The 8219-nt window shown below is 38.5% G+C and overlaps 1 long non-coding RNA gene across 4 annotated transcripts; it reads left to right on the top strand.

The window, feature by feature from the left end:
* The first annotated feature begins 1640 nt into the window (after nt 1-1640).
* On the top strand, nt 1641-7176 carry LOC113355246. 4 transcript variants are annotated; one of them, XR_003362270.1, is made up of 8 exons: nt 1641-1932; nt 2993-3307; nt 3750-3896; nt 4274-4618; nt 4776-4964; nt 5194-6135; nt 6266-6537; nt 6772-7176. It is a non-coding gene; the product is annotated as an uncharacterized LOC113355246 (long non-coding RNA). The 4 variants fall into 4 exon arrangements; XR_003362268.1 differs by having other exon boundaries at nt 4806-4964; nt 5194-6537; XR_003362269.1 differs by having other exon boundaries at nt 4779-4964; nt 5194-6537.
* The last annotated feature ends 1043 nt before the right edge of the window (nt 7177-8219 follow it).

Genomic DNA, 8219 nt, shown 5'->3' with positions numbered 1-8219 from the left:
GATCAGTCCCTCATATCTCCATAATTAGGATTTATTTCCTAATGCTCCGACGAGCACTATTTTCAATCGATGATTAAACCAGCATTTAATCATCATTTCACCAACTGGTCAACAAAATACCTTGGTGCATGCTCGCTCGAGCACTAAGGCGCTACATGGTCGACCATCATCCCATGTAGTCGGTCCCTTCCTCACTCAGTGATTAATTTTCAGTGAATCATCAATTGATCATCAATCGATCAAAATTAGGGTTTCGAACTGAATGCTCTGCGAATCGTAATTCTGAGCAAGTCTAAACACTAATAATTTTATGTTGATCCAGCCATCAACATTCTAATTAATTATGTAATATTCGGTCCAGCTACCAATATTTTAATTAATATTTTATTTGGTCGCGTTACCAATAATTCATGAAACGAGCAATACTTGCTCAAACAGTGAATATAAATTCAACTATCACTATTCAGTGATTCATCGAACGAGCAATGTTTGCTCAAACGGTGAATATTGGTTCGACTATCAATATGCAGTAATTCATCAAACGAACAATATTTACTCGGACTAGGAATATTGGTTCAACTATCAATATTTATTCGAGAATTATGCATCTGTGTCAACAGACATGCTTAATTTATGAATCATAGAGCATGTTCGACTCAACAATATCAAGACTCATCATCTGATCAAGTCAACAAATGACTGACTAAATAATACGTCTATCATACAGACTCCACAATCACGAGACATCAATCGTGTCACATGGGGGATATTAACTAGGGTTTTGATTTGAGAATGTGATTAAGTCGTGCAAGCGGTTAAAGGAGTCAGCAAAGTAGTTGGTGGATAATCAACCAAGTCTCTGCATGATGAATAACTGGTTTTAACACGATTTCCCACTTTCCCACTCTTCCACTCCAGCAACCGTCACGACTTACTAGGATCAATGTGTCTAACACGATTTCCCACTTTGAATGTGTCTACAATTCCTGCAATATAAACGAGTCTCTGAATCCATGGTTGAAAAAAAACAACAAGAACGCTCGTCTAAACAAAGAATTCTCATCACACAAGAATTCTCATCGTTTGAGCAATCACTTTCAACAGAGAAAATTCAATCAATCAGAACTCATCTTATTTTCTTAACGCGGAATACACAACACATCAACAATCCTTGATCAACACTGATCTCATATATTTCTCAGCTTCCCTCCTACAGATCGACCCATCCTCTCTTGTGACCGAATTGACTCTGGAACGGTCATTGTCTTGGTTTAGGCCAGAGTCCTACAGATTGATCTCTCGAATTCAAGCACTCCCTTTACAGTGCATCTGTGTGAGGTTAAGCAGTTTGCTCGATTGAAGAGTCTCTTCCGTACGGTGATCTCTTCACTTCCTTAAAAACCAGCAAATCGTTTTTTCCCATCTACAATCTTATTCTATGGAAACTGCGGAGTTCAACAAGTGTTGTACCTAAAATGAACTGAAACTTAGAGCCACGGCCTCCTCGCTCACAAAGCCCTCAAAGAGACGGATCAAAGTGCTGTTGCCTTCTAAGGGGTAATTGGGTAATTTCAGTTCATCTGCCATCGTTTACATCTACGGCTACTTTACTCTCTTTCTGCTGTTGACTTATCCTCTTCTCTTCCTCAGGTTTTTCCCACCGCCGCCGTCTGAAATCGGAAACTAACTGAAATGCAAGGGAAGGAGCACTGGATCTTAAGTTACAACAAGTGCAGATCATTTGATTGGACATAGGAAGAATGCAATTGAATTTAGATCTGTGTCTACGAAGAAGATCCTGCGACTGTAATGAAATTGGTGATGCTTGATAGGAGGATTTATAGCTAAAGGATATTATTATTATTATTTTGCTGCTGATTTACGTAGACAGAAGATGGTTACTGCTATGAGATTTTAGTTTCTCAGTTTTAGGTATGATTCAATTTGTGGTTATTTTTGATGTGAATTTTGGTGTTGATGTTTCTGGTAGAGTTTTGTGATGCAATTTTATCATTAGTCGATGAGCTTATGTACTTGATTTGAATCGTGTAGAATGCGTGAAAAACAACGATTAGTTTTTTAATCTAAACAACTGAGCTTCTAGTATTGAAAAATGAGTTTTCTTTGTATTGTAATTTAAGTTTTGTTGCTTGGTTTGTATGATTTGTGCTAGAATAACACCCAGACGGCCTAGATTTGTATAATTTATGCAAAACTGTTTTACAGGAGATCTGTTAAGTAAATGAGATTTAGTCTACATTTCAGACACTTGTAGTAAATTCACATTAGACATTTGATGCCAAACTGACTAGAAACCAACAGGTCAGTCTACTCTTCTTCACACCTTAGGTCAAATTACAATCATTTATCCTAGGATCTCCATGGAATTGTGTTTTAAGCCTACCCGCCAAAGCTCCTAAAGGTTGTACATGTTATTATTACAAATCCCCTAGATTTCCCCTTTTTCTTCCCTAGCAGTGTGACTTATCTTATTTTTTGGGGTCCTTTTGTAGCTTCAACCCTCGCTCCACCACTAATCTTGGTAACATTGCCTAATAGAGTAAAATTTGGATGATATCATGTGGGGATATGTGCAGTTTTCTTATAACTCATTGCAGTTCAGTTTTCTTAATTTATCGGAATATTGTCTGGGTCTTATAGACTTCAATGCAATCCATACATTGAGCATAACACATATAAAGTGCCTATACCCATCCATTGGAATCTTTGATAGGGTATATGTACCTTTGATCAGGATTAACGATAGATTTTTTTTATTTTTTATTTTTTTGAATTTGTCTTTGGCGTGTGCATCAGTTTTCCCGTCCATGCCTCTAGGATGATGCTTTTTGAATTTCTTGAATATGTTAGTTTTTATTTGAATTCTGTAGCGAGCTTAAGAATGGCAATTGGTATTACGGAATAAAATATTCCACAACTCTAGGTCCGTCACTGGCGATACTAACTTTGATGATCATAAAATTTGGTGCAGGGGAAGTATTTAAAGACTTTGAATTGATGGTAGTGCATATTATGTGGCTCCTTAAGAATTTTGACGGCATTACGGAGCAGAAGCTGATATCTGGAGTGTTGATGTCACTTCGTAGTGGAGTCCCACCCACATGGCAGTGTCAAACTGGAAATCAACACAGTGATGTCTAGTTTTACGTACTAATGGATCAGGGAATAAAATAGTTAGCCTATTTGTGAAAAAGGTGCTCAAGTTGGTGCACATTTTATCTTCTCTGGGAATGTTTTTGAACCAAGAGCACTTGATGAACTTATTCCACACTGGAAACAACAACAGGTCAGTGTACTCTTCTTCATACCATGTTTTACTATATTGATTTTAAAAAATTTCCGTGATTTTTAGATGAAATTGTATAATATATGAATATAACCGTAGGTCAAATTGCAATCATTTATCCTAGCATCCCCATAGAACTTTCTTTTAAGCCTACTCGCCAAATAGCTCCTAAAGGTTGTAGATGTTATCAATCAAAATCCCCCTAGATTTGCTCTTTTTTTGCCTCCACCCAGTGAGACTTTTTTTGGGGGGATCCTTTTGTAGCTTCAATCCTGGCTCCACCACTGATCGTGGATGATATCATATGGGCATATGTGCAGCTGTCTTCTAAAAGTTCCATATGATGATATACACAAATAACAATGAGCAGCACTTCTGTTTTATTTTCTGTTGCAGTTCTAATGTCTGATACTGAAATTACCTTTTACTTTCTTTCTTCTAGGATTGTTGCTAAAGGAGCTGTTTGTAAGAAAAAGTTTCCAACCGCCGGATGATTTCAAAAATTGAGAAGCCCCGTTTTCTTATCCTTGGCGGAGATTTTGTGTATCAGCGGGTGTCTACATCAACTTTTGGTACTTTATTTCAGCAGGTTGTTACCGTTTACATTTTGCTATCCTTCATCAGTTTAACTTATGTATGGGATAATATAAAGATCTTTAATACACCTTCTAAAATGATTTTGTATTATTAGTTATCTTTTTCTTTCAGTTAGGTTTTGTTTTGATTGATCTTAATATAATCCAGATGATGTAACAGTATATGTAAAAGATAAAATTAAAATTAAACAAAACTATTCATGGAATAGTCATATGGGTATTCAGTATCTGCATATATTGTGTCAAACACTTCATGCCTGTGTTGAGTTTAGATAACGAGACACATGTTTAGATCAATATTTCATAGATATGGACAGTTTTTTTTTTCCTTGAATTTTTTATCGTATTTTCTCACTTTTTGTTTATGTAGGAAACGGATCATTTGAAGGTGGCAGTAGCAAAGATAGTTGCTCATCATCCCAATGTCTTATTGGTAGAAAATTCAGTTTCACGTTTCGCTCAAGAATACCTCTTTGAAAAAGACACATCTCTCGTTCTCAATATCAAGAGGCCTCTGTTAGAGCATATAGCACGGTGCATAGGTGCACAAATAGTTCCTTCGATTCATCATCTTTCGTCTCAAAAACCGGGTTATGGTGAAGCATTTCACGTGGAGAAGTTCCTTGAAGCACATGGGAGTGCTGGGCAGGGAGGAAAGAAAATGGTGAAGACAGTTATGTTATTTGAAGGGTGCCCCAAGCCATTGGGTTGCACTGTAAGTTTTGTAACTCATTTCAGTTCACTTTTCTTAGTTTGTCGGAATATTGTCCGAGTCTTGTAGATTTCAGTGCAATCCATACCTTGAGCGTAACACATCTAAAGTGCCTAGAACTGAGGTTCCATGCTTATACTTCAAATTCTTGTTGCTGAAGTAGGTACTCTCTGGATGCTGTCTGTGACAGGTGGTCGACAGGGCAGAACTTCTATTTACTGAAGTACTTAATGCTCTCCCGCAGATTCCAATAAAAAGAATAGGCACGTTATCAGTAAAGGTGGCATAATCAAGACGTGACATTGGAGATCTTGAAAAGTTGCTTCAGAAGGAGAAGGTAGAATTTGAGGTATGATAGTTTTTCTTATTTCTCAGGTCATGTTGGAGTTCGATTTCTTGCTGAAGTAAAAGTGATTTATTGCTAAACATGGAAAAAATGTGACCTTTCTCTCGTTACCCACTGTATTTTTCTGGCCTGATTGACATAGAATTATTTAGACCGTGAATATTCTCTTTCCTATCTTTTTGTTTCATTCACTGAACATTCTGTTTTTGCAATGACACGGGAATCTCTCCAGAAAGTTCTAAATAGAGGGGTAAGGAAAGGGGAGATAACGACGGGTATACTTGAATTAATCGATTGCCATTCATATGTGTGGGACCACCAACTGAAACGTACAGCAAAATCAGATAGCAGCAGCCTCCAGGAAGGGCTCAACAGCTTTATACAAAAGCGTACGGAGGAGTCTGTAAATACTACAGAGAAGCTTGTGTCAACAAACTCAACTTCCAAGCAAGGTGGTAAAGATTCTCCCAGTTTTGACTCCACACTTACAGATGCAAGATGTGATAAAAAATTATCTGGAAGGAACTGGTGAGCAGGTGGATTCCTTTCAAATCATAACACCACAGGGCCACATCTTTTATCAAGCTTAAGTTTAAATGCCCCAGCTGATCCTTTAGAAACTAAGATACATGTGGGGAGGGCAATCTCAGAAGGTCAGTTTCCGATTATAGCGAACCTCGATGCAGCATGGACTGGTGAAAACATGCCAGGGAGTACGATACTGGAAGTAAATGGTTCTGCACATACTGATTGGCAGCAGATTCATTGACCAAAGGCGGAATTAATATAATGAGGTTAAAAGCGCTTCGAAGACCTGGGTATCAGGTCATCGAATCTCATCATCCCGTATTGCCCGTGAAAGTCGCAGATAACTCAGACAACAACACAGGATGGACTGGGATGCCCTTCCTGAACCTCTACCGCTCTTACATCAAGAGTTCTTCAGAGAGCGACACTTCAAAGCTTGAGCCCCTCCATGATTATAATCCTGTTTATGTCTCATCATTTTATGAATTGGAATGCCAGGGCGTGTTTAGACTTATTCTTCCTATTGGTGCAAATGAAACTATTGTGCCAATTTATGACGAGGAGGCAACAAGTATCATAGCACACGCTCTAGTCTCAAAAGATTATTACGTTCAGATGTCTGATGAGTGGGAGAGGCCCAAGGATGGTACAAAATCTTCCGTTCTTTTGCCAGCTTTTATGATCCAGTGAATCTTCAGTCGTTTCGTTTAAAAGTCTTGGGTCTAGAGATAGTAGCATTTTATCCATGTCTGGTTCTCGGACGTCTGTGATTTCAGATCCACTCGTGTATACAAAGGCGGCGCATGTTTGAGTGGAATTCAGTGACGATGGTCCACTTGGGAAGGTGAAGTATGCTGTGACTTGTTACTATGCAAAGGGGTTTGAAGCCTCAAGGAGGACATGTTGCCCATCTGAGCTAGATTTCGTAAGATCCCTTTTAAGAATTGGGAGCAATGCCTACTTTGGTAACTCATTGGATGAATGGTTTATACCAAGACAGAAATAGTGTCATTTATCCAGAAGATTGTGGGGGTCTATCGGGTATCAGGTAACTCAAATACAACATGCTTACCTATGAACTTTATTTCGATTGACTTGATTCTTGTTGAAATTCAGTGTTTGAAGCCTAGAAATTCTTACATTCTACATTATAACGATCATAGTAAAAATTGTAAGAATATATGTAGAACACTGTACATGTAGAAAAGGAAGTAGATAACTACTAGAAACACTAGTGTCCAGCTGGAACTCATGCAATTCTATGCTTTCCATGGCTACGCAGATGGTAGAGGCATCATTCATAATCAGGAGGAACCTCGTGCGATTTCAATAATCCTAACTTCAACTTCCTGGCAAAGAGAGCACGCTTCTGTAAAGCGGCATGATGTAACTTGACGAAACCATAACAGATGTCAATAGCCTGAATATAGTTGAGCAAGGGATGAAGGTACTCGGGCTCGATGGTTTGGCAGTTTTCTGAGGGTATGGTGATCATACAGAGCCCTGGTACCTTGACAGTGTTTGCCAGAAAATCAGAAGTAAAATTGGCCTCTCTAGGCAGAGGTTTAAATTCTATATCTTTCCATCCCCATTGTCCATTGGAATGAATAATTTGTGCCTGAAGCAATTGCATTATCTTCTCATATAAAACCAAGTATTTTTCTTTATAAAGACCCGTGTTGACCAATCCTTCCAAATCATTTATGTAAGGTTCTAATCTATCATCATTCAGTATTTGCATGGCGAAAATGTTATCAGTAGAAATCTCTAAAGGAAACCAACCTGAACCGATGGATTTAACCGCCTTAACCAATGATAACATCTCGTAAAACTGAATATCTTCTGGAGGCTCATCCGTCACCATCCACTCGCCAGTGCACACAGGTTGCATTGAACAATTCCTCACCATGAAGCCACAGCCAGCCCTGGGAGATGCATATGCAGTTTTCTTTGTCACCAGCGATGCATCCGAAACCAATCTGTGCCAGCCCTTCTTAGATGGCCAATGTTTGACAATATACTTCTTGTTCCTTTCTGTTACGGGAGGGGGAATCCAATAGCACGTAGGGCTGAGCAGAAAAACCGTAACCGCGGATTTCATCCGTATCCGTCCGCAAAATTGCGAGTGAAAACCAATCCGCAAGAGTTATGGACCGGACACGGGTGCATTCTCAAATCCGCACGCGGTGCGGTTACGGTTGCGGTTGGGATTTGATAACCGCGGATTACCCGCACCGTAGGACATTTAGGAAATTTAGTAAATGTATTAAGGATAATATGGGAAGTTGGAGTTTTATACATAAACATCTTTATCTTTCGGTGAAACCTAATAGCATCCGTTTTTTTTTCGAGAGGAAGAGACCTTCGATTCTTCTTCTTCTCTGAGCAAATTAGTTGTTCTCTCATTCATCTTCTTCTCATCACAGTAAATATCCTTCTGATCTAAAGTCTCTCTTGCTACCAAATTAGTTGTTCTATCATTCTTCTTCTCTGAGCAGCATCAGTAACTGTAAGTAGTTCTCTCATTTTCATTTCTTTTGACTTTCAATGATTATTATATGTTCTAGTGATGTTGATTTCGTTTTAATTGGTTTGGAATTTTCTTAGATGTCAAAATGATTTTGAGTATGTTTGATTTAAGGGTTTTCTTAAATTAGTTTTTTTCTTCCAGTTTAGAGATTTTGGGTGATTTGGTCGGTAAAGACCATCATCTCTGGTTGAAGTTTGTAT

Source organism: Papaver somniferum, chromosome 3 (genome assembly GCF_003573695.1).
Source record: "Papaver somniferum cultivar HN1 chromosome 3, ASM357369v1, whole genome shotgun sequence".
NCBI classification, from domain to species: Eukaryota; Viridiplantae; Streptophyta; class Magnoliopsida; order Ranunculales; family Papaveraceae; genus Papaver; species Papaver somniferum.
Note: the sequence above shows the minus strand (reverse complement) of the source record. Positions and strands in the feature narration are given on the sequence as shown.